Below are 13,320 nucleotides of genomic sequence, written 5' to 3' on the forward strand. Positions count from 1 at the left end.
GAGAGAGACAGAGAGAGACAGAGAGAGACAGAGAGAGAGAGAGAATACAATTGTGTTTTGATACTGTACTTTATTATTGAAGTCATTATTAAAGGCAGCTAAAGAGAGATATTGCGACTATAACACATACACCGAGAGATTTATATGAAAGAAGAAATGAGCACTTTGGCAAATTACCAAGCATGCGTATATGTTCCTTACTGGAAGGAAGCTACACGGAGTTACCGCCACTCTTGAGTGGGCTAGGGTTTGGGGAACTGAGATTTGAGATGACACATGCTGCATAAACTTCCCTTCCTCTCAGGAAGTCCTGGACTGGCTCCTGAGAAGCCTTCGGTACTGTTGGAACGTGTTGGAAAGAGAAACACGGCTGATGCTTGGCTTCTGCTCGCCAGCTGGTTTCAGAAACTCTAATAGTTGTTTATTCCGGATGCAGCAGCCAAGTTTTCTTTTCACTGTCTAGGTTGTTATATGACTTGGGCAGCATTAGATCAACAACATTGCCTACTTAGAGTAGCTTAGGCCTGTGGGATCTAGGCCTCTGAAATACACCGCTGCCTGCCTCAGATGCAGTCACCTGTTAGGGGAGAGGGTAGGGAGCTCACGGAGAAGGGTGGCATGAATTAATGAGGTCTGTTCCCCTTGGGGAAGGAGAGAAGACAGGAGTAGTCTTGTCAGGGCTCGGACCAGGAAGAGAGTTCTAGGAGAAGGCAAGATTAAGTGTGTCTGGACTAGGAGAAGTAAAATGATTCAAGAAACTCATTAGACAGCAAGCCCAGTGTGGGACAGATGTGGAGGTGACTGTGCTCAGTGCCCAAGGGAAAGCACAGATAGAGTGATGGGTTCTTCGGCAGTGTGATTTAAAGACTGGGTTCCGTGGAGTAGAAGCTGTCTTCTGACAGACCGAATGGTCTGCATCTGGCCTGTGGGCTAATCTTTGTCTTTGTTTTTTCATAACTGTGTACTGAGCAGCTTTGTACTTTGTGTTGCCATTGTGGATAACAAAGACCTGGAAATATTTAACCCCTTCCTCTTGTGAGAATGCCATAACTATATCGATAATGGCGGCCTTGTAAAGGCTGTGGGAAAATGTGTTTTAAGTGCTTTGATTGCAGCTGATGGCATTTAGGAAGATTTCCTTCTTCCTGGGCTTAACACTTACTCTGAATGTCAAGTTCAATATAGCAACCAGCATATTGCCTAGTAAATAATATCCTAGTACATAATATATAACCAAAACAGTTCACAAGGTAAAATAAATAGCAGTAGTTTTTTTTTAAAATAAAAACACTGTTTTTAAAAATCCACATGAACATGACCATTTGAGACGCTGCCTTTTAAGGAGACTGTTTCCGTTTGCACCTCCTCTAAAGGTGCAGTTCGGTGACTGAGGGAGGAAAGGTGTAAGACCTGATGGCATTCTGAACTTTGACATTTATCATGTGATGTGCTATTTGTCCGGAGGCCCAGAGGGAGGGGCCTTCAGCAGAAATAGCAGTTGGACAGCATCCAACATCCATGACTCTGGCACAAGGAGCCAGTGTTTGAACCAGGAATGGCAGAAATGGTACAGGCATAAGGGCCGCCTTCCTGTCACGCCTGTTGATGGGGAGTTGCCAAGAGATGGAGATGGAGCACAGAGGCTGCCAGAAGTTAGCTTCGAGGGTTGGTGAGTGTCACCTCTCTGGGGGATACGGGGGAAGCGCACCATCAGGCTCCCTTCATGTGCTGGGTACCTGTTGCTAGAAAGAAGTGGAAGACCTGTCTTGCTTCTGCCCTTTTCGACCATTTGTTTTCCCAGTCAGTTTGTTTTTCCTAGTGAACGAGCTGGCAGAGAACTTGAGAGAGATGAAGCTGCGGTTCTGGTCAGCTACTGGCAGAACCCAGACTAGGAAGGGCACTTTTGGTTCATGGTACAGTGTTCTTTCTGCTTTCTCCCATTGCCTCACAGGAAAGAACAATGTTTTAGGAAGGCCCCATGCTCGCTTTAGGTCTCGTTGGTTAGAGAACATTTTGAAGAAGTCTTGGCCAGTGGGATGACTGGCTCTAAGGGAACACACAGTGATCTGGGGAAATGGCCCAGCCTGTTAAGCGCTGACTGTGTTAGCTGTTTAATGACTAAACCTTGAGTTAAAACCCAGAGCCTATATAACCCACATAAAAAGCCAGACACCAGGCTTGGGCTGTCAAGATGGCTTGGGTATGGGCTGTCAAGATGGCATGGGTAAGGGCTCATGGAGACTAAGCCTGATAAACCCAAGTTTGGTCCCTGGAACCCACGTGATGGAGAATGGGAACTGACTCCTGTTAGTTGTTCTCTGACATTCACACAGGTGCTGTGGCACACCTCCTCCCAAATAAATAAACACATAAATGAATAGATGGGAGAGCTGAGTGTGATGGTGCATGCGTACAGCGGCAGCATTGGGGAAGTGAAGACACACATCTCTGGGGCTTCAGCCTAATTGGGGAATTCCAGGCCAACCTTGTCTCAAAAAACCAAAACAACTAAAAATGAGCGGTCCTGAGGACTCAAGAGTTTCCTCTGGCCACTAAGCATACATTCAGCCATGCATGTGTTCGTGTGTATGTGCATACCATACACTTGCACATGTGCACAGACACACACACACGTGGGAGTGGCAAGGGAGTCAAATTCAAGAGATCTCTAAACCTAAGAAGATTTAATCTGCAATTTATAAACAAAGTGTCTTGAGCTGGTGCGATAGCTCAGTGGATAAAGATGCTTCCCATGCAGGCCTGATGACCCACGTCTAACCCTTGGGATCCACATAAGGTAGGAAGAGAACTGACTGCTTGAAGCTGTCCTTTGACCTCCACACTTGTGCACACGCACCCACCCACCCCGCCACCCACCTGCACACAATAATAACTAGTGAAAATAATCGTTCTTCCTGTCAGAAACTCCATCAGTACTAGTGATTAGTTCATGTTTTAATAGATCAGGATTCCGGGAATTAGGAGTTCTGTAGTCTCCTCTAATTTGCCAAATCCCAACTGTTTACAGTTTCATTTAATTTTTTTTATTAGAATATAATGTTTAAGCCACTGTGTCTAGATAGAATGTTTTAAAAATATATTCTTGCTTTTTAAGTCTATTTAATTTTTGAAATATCACTCCTTTAAGGTTCCTTTTTTCACTAGTGATCCTTTCCTTTCAATTATGTAATTACATCAAGTCCAAGAAACTTAAACCATAAGCCTACGTTTCTCATGATTTAAGAGAGTCAAACCATGCAACACCAAACAGCTATTTCAGCTGTAAAATGCTCTGTGTATTTTTAGCATAAGAAACAATTTTTAAAGTTAAAGGCCAGTTTATCATTTAAAAGTTTTTCCTTTTCAGTTTAGGGAATGGAGCCTAGTACCTGGTGGGTGTTAAGCTAGAACTTCCTCATATGGCTACATCCAGCACCTGCCACCCCTTAAAAACAAACAAGCTGGGCGGCGGTGGTGGTGGCACACACCTCTAATCCCAGCACTGAAGGGCAGAGGCAGGAGGATCTCTGTGAGTTCGAGCCCAGTCTGGTCTACACTAGTTCCAGGACAGCCAGGACTGTTACACAGAGAAACCCTGTCTTGAGAAAAAGCAAAGCCAAACAACCAAACAAAAACTGTTTTGAAAGTTTGAGTCAGAGTCTCCCTAAACTGCCCAGGCAGGAATCCTGCTTCAGCCTCTGGATTAACTGTGATTACAGGTCTGTGTCACCTGGCCCTACTCAGTCTATGGCTGTTGACAATAGTGGCGCTCCGAATTCAGGACTTGACATATCTGAGTAGCTACTCTGTGAAGCGCTGAGCTAAGTGTCTTGCATGTAAGGTCACCTGTAATTGGCCACCTTAGGTGGGCACATTCCAGACTCATTGCAGGCCAGCTCTCAGCCTGCTTTGATGGAGGTCTAAAGAGCTCTTTGCACCCATTACAGCCTCAACTCGGGAACTTGTACCAGCAGAAACCCAAGGACTTCCACTGGTTCTTATAACATGATTAATCCTGGCTTCAGAAAAGTTTTCACGAACTTTCGAAGTGCTAAAGTTCGTAAAAGCTTAAACTGGACCTAAAGCTGAACTCGACCGAAATCAAGAAAGGAAAGTTCCGCCTTAACCGACAGTGAACGCGCTTATTGGTTAGGATCTTACAGGGGCTGACTCACTTCTTTAGCTGTAGCAGAGAGCCACGCCCTGCATTCCAAAACCCTGGGCTGCTTGAGGCGCGCGGGCCTGGCTCCTGCAGCCCCCTGAGCTCACTGTCCTCTGTGCTTTCCGCGCCGGTCAGCTTCTCAGAGGCGGTCCGCCTGCGGGGACAGCAGCCACTCCCCACGACCGGCCGCTTGCTCGGACGGAGAGCCTGGCTCAAACTTGATCCTTCAGGAACTTTCCAGGAGCCTGTCTCCGGGAGGAGAGGTACGTGGTGTGGCTCTTTGTGGGAAGGAAAGGAAGGCAGTTCATTAAAATATTCTCCAGAGTGATGGGTTGTAGCAGCGCCAGATGGTGGGACTCCAGAAAAAGTAGAGGAGGAGCAAAGTTGTGCGTAACTTCCACAAGGCACCCGGTGATCACCAGTGGGATTTCCTTCACCAAGAGAACTCACGGGAATCGGCTTACCAATTGGGTTTCAGTCCAAAACTACCTAGTAATAGTGCAGTGACTGGGACTGTGCCCCCAGCTAGGTAGGGTGAATCAACAAATGCACCAAATCCTGTGTGATGCTAGCCGATGTGGTTCCGAGTATATAATACACAAGCAACACAGTTTCAGTTTGGGGTTGTCAGGGTTTCCTAGAGTAGGTCTTTGAGTAGTGAGATTGTATTTACAGCTTGGCTACTGAGTTTTAAGGATTACAGGCTTCCTCTGCTCACCTCTACCAAAGAAAGACCTTCAGCCAGTGTTGGAGAAACTGGGGAGCGAGCCCTGTACCAGGTGCCAGGAGGGAGGGAGCACGTGTTGTCTGTGTTTTCCAGAGAGGCTGTTTACTCTGCAGACTTTTGCTTCTGTTTAGTGCTTCAAGGTGATTGCTCTTGTGAAACTAACCGAGAAACGCATGACGGTTGCCTATTTTTTTTTCTCCCTGTTTTTCTTTTGCTGTGTGTTTTAACTTGGGTTGTCCCCAACAGGATTCTGAGCTCAGTTTTCATGATGGGAACAAATTTTTATTCTACTTTTAACTTGGTTGAGTGTGTGTGTGTGAGCGTGTTGCTGGGGATACAGCCCAAGGTCTGTCACAATGCTACTTAAGCATTCTACCAGGTAAACTAAATCGCTAATTTTTTGTCTTGTGGCTTTTTTAAAAAAAGCTTTTTTAAAAATCTGTTTGGCCAGCAGATTTGTTTGTATTGTACAAGCCGATTTTTATTTTATTCCTTGGTGGCAGTCATTCAGTCCAAAACCTCTCGTGGAGCTAAACCTCTCAATCCCCAGTTTACCGACTTTCTTGCCATAACTTGGGAAGGTAGAGGCCTGGGACATAGCTTTTGGTTGCTAAGGAAATGCACAGTACAACCTAGATGCTATCGTAAGTAGAATCAGTGTGTACCAGAAAGGCGGGCACTTGTTCTGATGGCATAGGCAGTACCAGGGACATTTCAAAACTGATCTATGGTTAAGAATGTGCATTGAGCTAGGAATATTATTCTTTATGCGTCTGCATTTTTGAAGCTGTAGATTGACGCTCGCAGTAGATGGAGAAAGAGAGAGAGCAGAGTAAAATTCTCTGCAACTGACCTTTCTTAGGTCTGTAAAGAAAACTCTAGAAAGAAAGCACTTAGAAATGGAATAATTAAATTACGTTTTGTTGGTAATTGGAGAGGTTAGTTCCCCGCTGAGCGTCCAGCACCCATTGAAAGCTCCTGGGCTAATAGTTACACCAGCTGCATTGCCTTAGGTTGATCCAGTGTCTGGGTGAAAGGTAACCGCTTGGAAAGCTTGGCTAACAACCTCTGACCTCCAGAGAAAAGTCGCCTCAGGGCACTGCTGGGCAGTTGGAAGGCCCCCTCCTGTGGTGAGAGAGTGGGAGAAGAGCCTGCTAACTCTAAAACTTCTAAAACCTAACTGTGGATGGTTCACATGCAGTTGTTACAAAGCTGAACATCTAAGGGTGTCCTTTTGTCTGCAACTGAGGCCGTGCGCATCCCCTTCCTCCCACTGACGTTCCCAGTAGCTAAGAGGGCAGTGTTATTGCCCCTGCTGCTGCGTAGTTCAAGACTTGGTGTAACCTGTTTCCTACTTCACAGTCAGTTGCTTTCTTTGTTGGGAGTTAGCGTCAGACATTTGCTGTTTTCCCCGTGCTCTAATAGCTCTCAAACAGCGCCAGTTTTCCCTATGTGAACTTATACTGAGGAGAGTCTTGGTTTGAAGCAGATTTCCAAGTGATTTTAAAAGTCTTCGGTGCCCCGTGCCCAAGTCTCAAAGTTCACAGAATAATATATTTACTCAGGAAGCTTGAGGTTTTCAAATATTAACTGAGCAAGCCCTGCACTCTTCTTGATGGGTGGGTTGATACATGTGGCTGCCTCAGGGTGACCACTCTTTGTTGACTTTTCTTCCTGAAGCTCTTTAGTTCTGACTGTGTCCTTCCTGCTCCTCAGAAGGAGCACACTGGCTTTCTCCCAGTGTCACGCCAGGCGCAGTGTGATGGGTGACTGTACATACGGGCTGTGTCTGGTGTGCTGTGGGGAAATAGTTTTCAAGTTAGTCTGGGCACTTAGTGTGCTGTTAAACTTGCCTTTTCAAAAGGGTGAGCTAGGGGCAAACGAGATGCCTCTAGCCATCGCAGTGACTGAGAGCATGTGCTTACGTGCTTAAGTGAGTTCTTACGGAGCACCTGAGTTCAGTTTCCGGCATCCGTGCCAGGCAGCACAACCACCTGTGACTGTAGCCCCAGGGAGAGCTGGTGCCCTTGGCCCCTGTGGACACCTGCCCTCCTGCCTCCTGTTCACATAATTAAAAATAATAATAATGAACTTAAAAAAGAATAATGAGGTAAAGGACATGAGAGGGGCTACAATTTAACCTGTTAGAAGGGGGGAAAGGTGCGGTGTGTCGCTCCAGTGGTGGCCATTGGCTAGCACATCGTGTTGCAAGAAAACAGTGCCACCTTCTTGGAAGACCAGAGGCACCTATTCCAGCTTACCCACCTCTTCACCTCCATCTGCCTTACGTAGACCTCCCACTCACCTTTCAAGTCAAGAATGCCTTGGTCACCTCCTCAGATCTCCGCATCCTGGCTATTTGAAGTAGCACGCATGCTTGTGGATGTTGAAAGAGCGTATCAGGGCTTAGGGGTGTAGCGTGATGACAGAGCATTTCCAAAGTACCCAGGAGGGCCTCGGTTTCCTTCCTGGTCTGTGAAAAAAACAAAGTAAGAGAGCATGCAACAGAATGTGCCAGTCTGGTGAACGAATCACTTAGGAGGAATCTTAGAAATCTCACAGGAAAGTATTCCAGAAATGAGATTTTTAAAAGCAGGTAGATGGTCAGTTCCAAAGACTTCAGAATCAGAGGGTGTTCTGTTATCAAGGAGAATTGCAAAATATATTCTTTTAAAAGATGGATGAGGCTCTCACAGAAATCACGTGATGAGGGTTGGGAGTAGTAGCACATGTCTGTAATGTTACCCTGTGGAAAGCAGAAGCAAGAAGATCTGGAGCTCAAGACAAGCCTGGGCTACATAGTGTGGCCCTCAGTATCTCTGTATCTGGCCTATGCCTGCTAAAGATCATTTGTGTTCATTAACCTCACGTCTTTTTTTAATGGAGGCGTTGGGCAGGAATTTCAGGACGTTGGCATACATATGGCATGCCAGCTTCAGTACGAGATTTAAAGTGTCCTGTGGGTTCTCTATCCAAGAAGAAAAATGTGGTTGGACAGCACTATGGATACATAAGCTTGTCTTATACCCAAAGAAGGCGGGTCGGAAGAACAGTGATGTCAGACGTAAGTAGTCTTGAGCAATGCGCCTGGATAAACCCGGGGATCTCGGGTTACCAGGTGGAGTCCCTAGAAGATGTGATTCCCATGGCTCTTGGATTGACTACAGAAAACAGTAAAGAACCTGGGACTCAGGAGTCAGGTCTTGTGTGATTTTATTGGAACTGCTTGGGCTTCTGTTTCCTTAATCACAAAACAGAAAGAGAAGGAATACTTGGCAGTCGGATTTTTCTTTGGATCACCAGCTCGTAAATAATGACATGGAGACTTATTATTAATTATGAAATCTTGGCCTTTAGCTTAGACTTGTTCCCAACTAGTTCTTATAACTTAAATTAACCTGCTTTTATTAATCTATGTTTTACCATGTGGCTTTGTACCATCCTTCCATTCTGTATGTCTGACTCTCTCCAATCTTGCTGATGTCTCCTGTGTGCACCACCTCCTACTTCCTCTCTGCCAGGAAGTCCCACCTATACCTCTTGCCTAGCTATTGGCCATTCATCTTTTTATTAAACCAATCAGCGCATTATATCTTCACCCAGTGTACAAATATCCCACAATACTTACCTCATAGACAGTTGAAGACATTGAAGGATTAAAGTAGTTAATTCATGAGAAGTGCTCCAGAGCAATAATAAACTTCATGTCTTACCCTTAGTTATTGTTGTCGCTGTGGATTTTTTTCTGCTTTTGTGGTACTGCTTGAGGCAGGAGGTTGTCTGAACTGAGTTTGTGTTTAGACCTATATCCTGTGTATGCAATGAAATTTTGGAGAGGGTATGTAATCACTTGGGCAGTGGTTGGAAGACACTGGACATGTTCATTATAGAGAAGCTGGCATATTACTTGATTAATAAAAGGATGCAGATAGCTGACACCAGATTCTGTATGTGCCCTCTGGTGTGACATGTGCCCCCCCACGGGGAGCTGTAGCTTGGTTTGAAGAGGAATATGTACTGAATGAGGTTGTAGGGGAGCTAGTTCCTCCTAGTTTCTGAATTTAGTGCAGTTTTTCTGCGTGTAGTTCTGTCAGCTGACTCTGGTTCTCCTCAAAGAGCAGGTTTACCCTCTAGAGGACATAAGGTAATGTCTGGACATAGTTTTATTGTCATGACTAGGGATGGGTGGAGCCAGGCATGCTGCTATCCAGCTTGCTTGCAGGCACCTGGATAGTCCCATGACAACGACTTACCCGTCAGACTGTCAGTAGCACAGGGTTGAGAAATCTTGGCTTACCAGTTGAGCACTTGTTGTGTTTGTGAAATTAGAATAGCTGTTTTTGCTTGGGTATTGTCACTAGCTAGCTGGAAGAATGTGTTTATGAGAGAGCCTTTGAGACTGAGTTTGTTCTAAAACCTGCAGGTATTTTTATTTTTGTCATTGGTGGTATGGTCCAATAGCATTTGCCCCATCCCCTAGAGGGATATATAAGGTAAACCTATACTTGGATCTCTGCTCTCCAGTTAGTGACCACATGATATAGTCAATGCTAGGCTGTCTTGAAATCTTCTCTGACAATGCCATTAATCTGAAACTCTTCAGTTTAGCCTCCCCCCAAATTTTAAGACAAGGACAAAAAGCAGGCATGTTCTTTGTTAAATAGCGCAAGAAGTCTAGGCCATTTACTAATATTCTTCTCCGCTGAAACTTCGTAGGCTGCGCTGCCATAATTTACTTTGCTCTCAGCACTAATATCATCCATGTTCCTACTAGAATAACCCATTAACCACCGCTCTATTCTTAATATGGTTTCTTAATGTATATCCCTGTGTCTTAAGTTGTAAACAGCACACCCAGCCAGGGTAGGTCCAAAGGCACCACCGTCATCACCCTAGTGTAGCGGTATCACGTGACCCCACTGTTCTTGGCCCCTTCTTTTTGTGTCAAGCCCCATAGTCTGTTCTGCAGCATCATGCAGCTCCCTGACAAGAATATTTATCATGCGCGTTTTTCCCCTTAAGATAAGTGTGACTTTTGTGTGGTAGAAGGCAGATGAGAGATTCCAGTGTTCAAATCCACTTTTGTGTCTTCATGTTTTGTAGTTTGTTAATTCTTCCAGTACTGAAGAGTTCTGTGTCATAGGAGGGTGCTTTATTAACTGTTGGAAACAGTTGTCCCTCTGAAGGTCTCTTTTTGTGTAACCCTCTCAGAAGTACAGGACTTGAGCCTGTAAAGGTGGCCAGTGTGAGAACCCTCTCCTGCCAGCAGCAGAATTAGAATTCACATTCTCCCCATGAATGGGGACAAGCTAGAATCACAGCAGCCTTGGTGTGAGTGGCATGCATAATGGAATGGCTTGGACTTCAGAGCGCACAGCTAAGAAAGTGATTATGCAGACTAAGTAAGCTTTGTGAGTTAAGGGAGCCCTTGGTTAAGTTAACCTTCAGGCTCACCTGGTTCTCCTGATAGGGCAGAAATGGGCAGAGGCCTTCTACCTCTAATGGGTTCACGACACCTAGAAGTTCCTGGGTTATCGGTATCGGCAAACAACTACAACCAAACCCTTACTCTCAGAGAATCCTTCTTGCAGGACCATAAGCCAAGGGTTTAGTGAGTTTAGTCTAGATCTCACAAGAAGGTAGCTTTGAATCTGGAGATTTTTCTGCTGAAAAACCAGCAGTGTCTGTGGTTAAGAAGTGTGAAATCTGTTTTTTTTTTCCCTAATCTCCAAGAAAATAAACGTAAAGACTAAGAAAATTATGAGATTTTTTTTTAAATTGATTTTTATTGAGCTCTACATTTTTCTCTGCTCCCCTCCCTTCAGCCCTCCCCCAAGGTCCCCATGCTCCCAATTTGTTGTAATATGAGCTGCGGGGCTGCGTCCCACCACCCGGCTAGCTTTACACCCGAAATAATTACACGGAAACTGTATTCTTTTAATCACTGCCTGGCCCATTAGTTCCAGCCTCTTATTGGCTAGCTCTTATATATTGATCTAACCCATTTCTAATATTCTGTGTAGTACCACGAGCTGGCTTACCAGGAAAGATCTTAACCTGCGTCTGTCTGGAGTGGGAGAATCATGGCGACTCTGACTCGGCTTCTTTCTCCCAGCATTCTGTCTGTTTACTCCACCCACCTAAGGGCTGGCCTATAAATGGGCCAAGGCAGTTTCTTTATTAAATGAAAGTAACTCCTCCATCACCAATTTACTCAGGAGATCTTGTCTTTTTCTACTTCCCATGTAGATTAGATCTATGTAAGTCTCTTTTAGGGTTCTCATTGTTGTCTAGGTTCTCTGGGATTGTGGTTTGTAGTGCTTTATGTTTAAAAACCACATATGAGTGAGTGCATGTGATAATTGTCTTTCTGTGTCTCGGTTACCTCACTCAAAATAATGTTTTCTAGCTCCATCTATTTTCCTGCAAAATCCAAGATGTCATTATTTTTTTTCTGCTGTGTAGTACTCCATTGTGTAAATGTACTATGTTTTCCTTATCTATTCTTCGGTCAAGGGGCATTTAGGTTGTTTCCAGGTTCTGGCTATGACAAACAAGGCTGCTATAAACATTGTTGAGCACATATCCTTGTGGCATGGTTGAGCATCCTTTGGATATATACCCAAAAGTGGTATTACTGGGTCTTAAGGAAGGTTGTTTCCTAATTTTCTGAGAAATCGCCACACTGACATCCAAAGGGGCTGTACCAGCTTGCATTCCCACCAGCAATGCAGAAGGGTTCCCTTTTCCCCACAACCTCTTTAGTATAAGTTGTCATCAGTGTTTTTGATCTTGACCATTCTTACAGGTGTAAGATGGAACCTCAGAGTTGTTTTGATTTGCATTTCTCTGACGACTAAGGATGTTGAACATTTCCTTAAGTGTCTTTCAGCCATTTTAGATTCCTCTGTTGAGAGTTCTCTGTTTAGGTCTGTACTCCATTTTTTTTTTTATTGGATTATGTGTTCTTTTGATGGCCAATTTCTTGAGTTCTTTGTATATTTTGGAGATCAGACCTCTGTCTGATGTGGGGTTAGTGAAGATCTTTTCCCGTTCTGTAGGCTGTCGTTTTGTCTTGTTAACGTGTCCTTTGCTTTACAGAAGCGTTTAAGTTTCAGGAGGTCCCATTTATTGTTTCTCTCAGTGCTGATGGGATTATACTTAGGAAGTGGTCTCCAGTGCCAATGCATTCAAGTGTATTTCTCACTTTCTCTTCTCTAAGGTTCAGTGTGGCTGGCTTTATGTTGAGGTCTTTGATCCATTTGGACTTAAGTTTTGTTCATGGTGATAGATATGGGTCTATTTTCATTCTTCTACATGTTGAGATCCAGTTATGCCAGCACCATTTGTTAAATATGCTTTCTTTTTTCCATTTGATATTTTTTTGCTTCTTTGTCAAAAATCAGGTGTTCGAAGATGTGTGGATTGATACCTGGGTCTTCTATTCGGTTCCATTGGTCCTTCTGTTTGTTATGCCAATACCAGGCTGTTTTCAGTACTGTATCTCTGTAGTAGAGTTTGAAGTCAGGGATTGTGATGCCTCCAGAAGTTCTTTTATTGTACAGGATTGTTTTGGCTATCCTGTTTTTTTTTTTTGCTTTTTTTATATGAAGCTGAGTACCATTCTTTTGAGGTCTGTGAAGAATTTTGCTGGGATTTTGATGGGCATTGTGTTGAATCTGTAGATTGCTTAGACATTTTGTGCAATTTATGAGTTTAAATGGCACCAGTGATTGTAGTTTTTGAGACCTGAAGGGTATTGGGTGACTTCATATTAGATCCATTCCTTGCCTTTATTTTCTTGGGTGTGGGACTGGGAATTAGCACATGCTGCTGCAAGTGTTTGTAAGCTGCATACACACGTGCAAAGGCCTTGGCATCAACTTCTGCAGTATCTGCTGTCAAGCTCCCAAGGTCTAGATTGTCTAGCCTCAGAGTATAAAGATAGATTTCTTTGCATTTGTAGGGAGGGCATCACCTAGAGGCCAGACATATTCTAGACATGGAAAGGGTAAAAAAATAAAACAACAAACAACTTTAAAACAAATAAATGCAACCGTGTGCCTTATGATGTAGGACATGGTGCATTTTAGAGTTTAAGTTTGAGAGCTCATGTTTAAATGCAGGGTGTGAGCTGCATATTCTGGTTTTCCATAAAGCAGTTCTGTCCCGTTTCCTGAATGTGCTTGGAAACTCCTGACGAGAAACTTCCTTTTTCTGGAACATGATTGGTTCCTGCCACACATTGGGATATGTGTGATATGAGTCCTGTATTAGGGCCAATAGGCAGATCACTTACCCACTTCCAACTGTGGGGGAAAAGCTCATTCTGAAAGAAACTGTAAAATAAGCCTGTAATGCATGCACTGCCCAAGGGCATCAGAATTGGAGCTGGATCCCCTGGGACTGGAGACAGGGATGGTTGCGACCT

General features: G+C 44.3%; 1 protein-coding gene across 5 annotated transcripts in view; it reads left to right on the top strand.

Moving 5' to 3' along the window:
• The window catches only part of Sgms1 (sphingomyelin synthase 1), a 258,840-nt gene that overhangs the window by 169,001 nt on the left and 76,519 nt on the right, over window positions 1–13,320 (top strand). Inside the window, exon 1 of one of the 5 annotated variants that reach the window (XM_057778403.1) lies at window positions 4,222–4,425. The exons of the other annotated variants lie outside the window; for them this stretch is intronic. The gene's annotated coding sequence lies outside the window, so the exon portion shown is untranslated. Of the gene's footprint in view, window positions 1–4,221; window positions 4,426–13,320 lie in introns of those variants that run through there. 5 annotated transcript variants of the gene reach the window in all.

Source organism: Chionomys nivalis, chromosome 8, assembly GCF_950005125.1.
Source record: "Chionomys nivalis chromosome 8, mChiNiv1.1, whole genome shotgun sequence".
NCBI lineage: Eukaryota > Metazoa > Chordata > Mammalia > Rodentia > Cricetidae > Chionomys > Chionomys nivalis.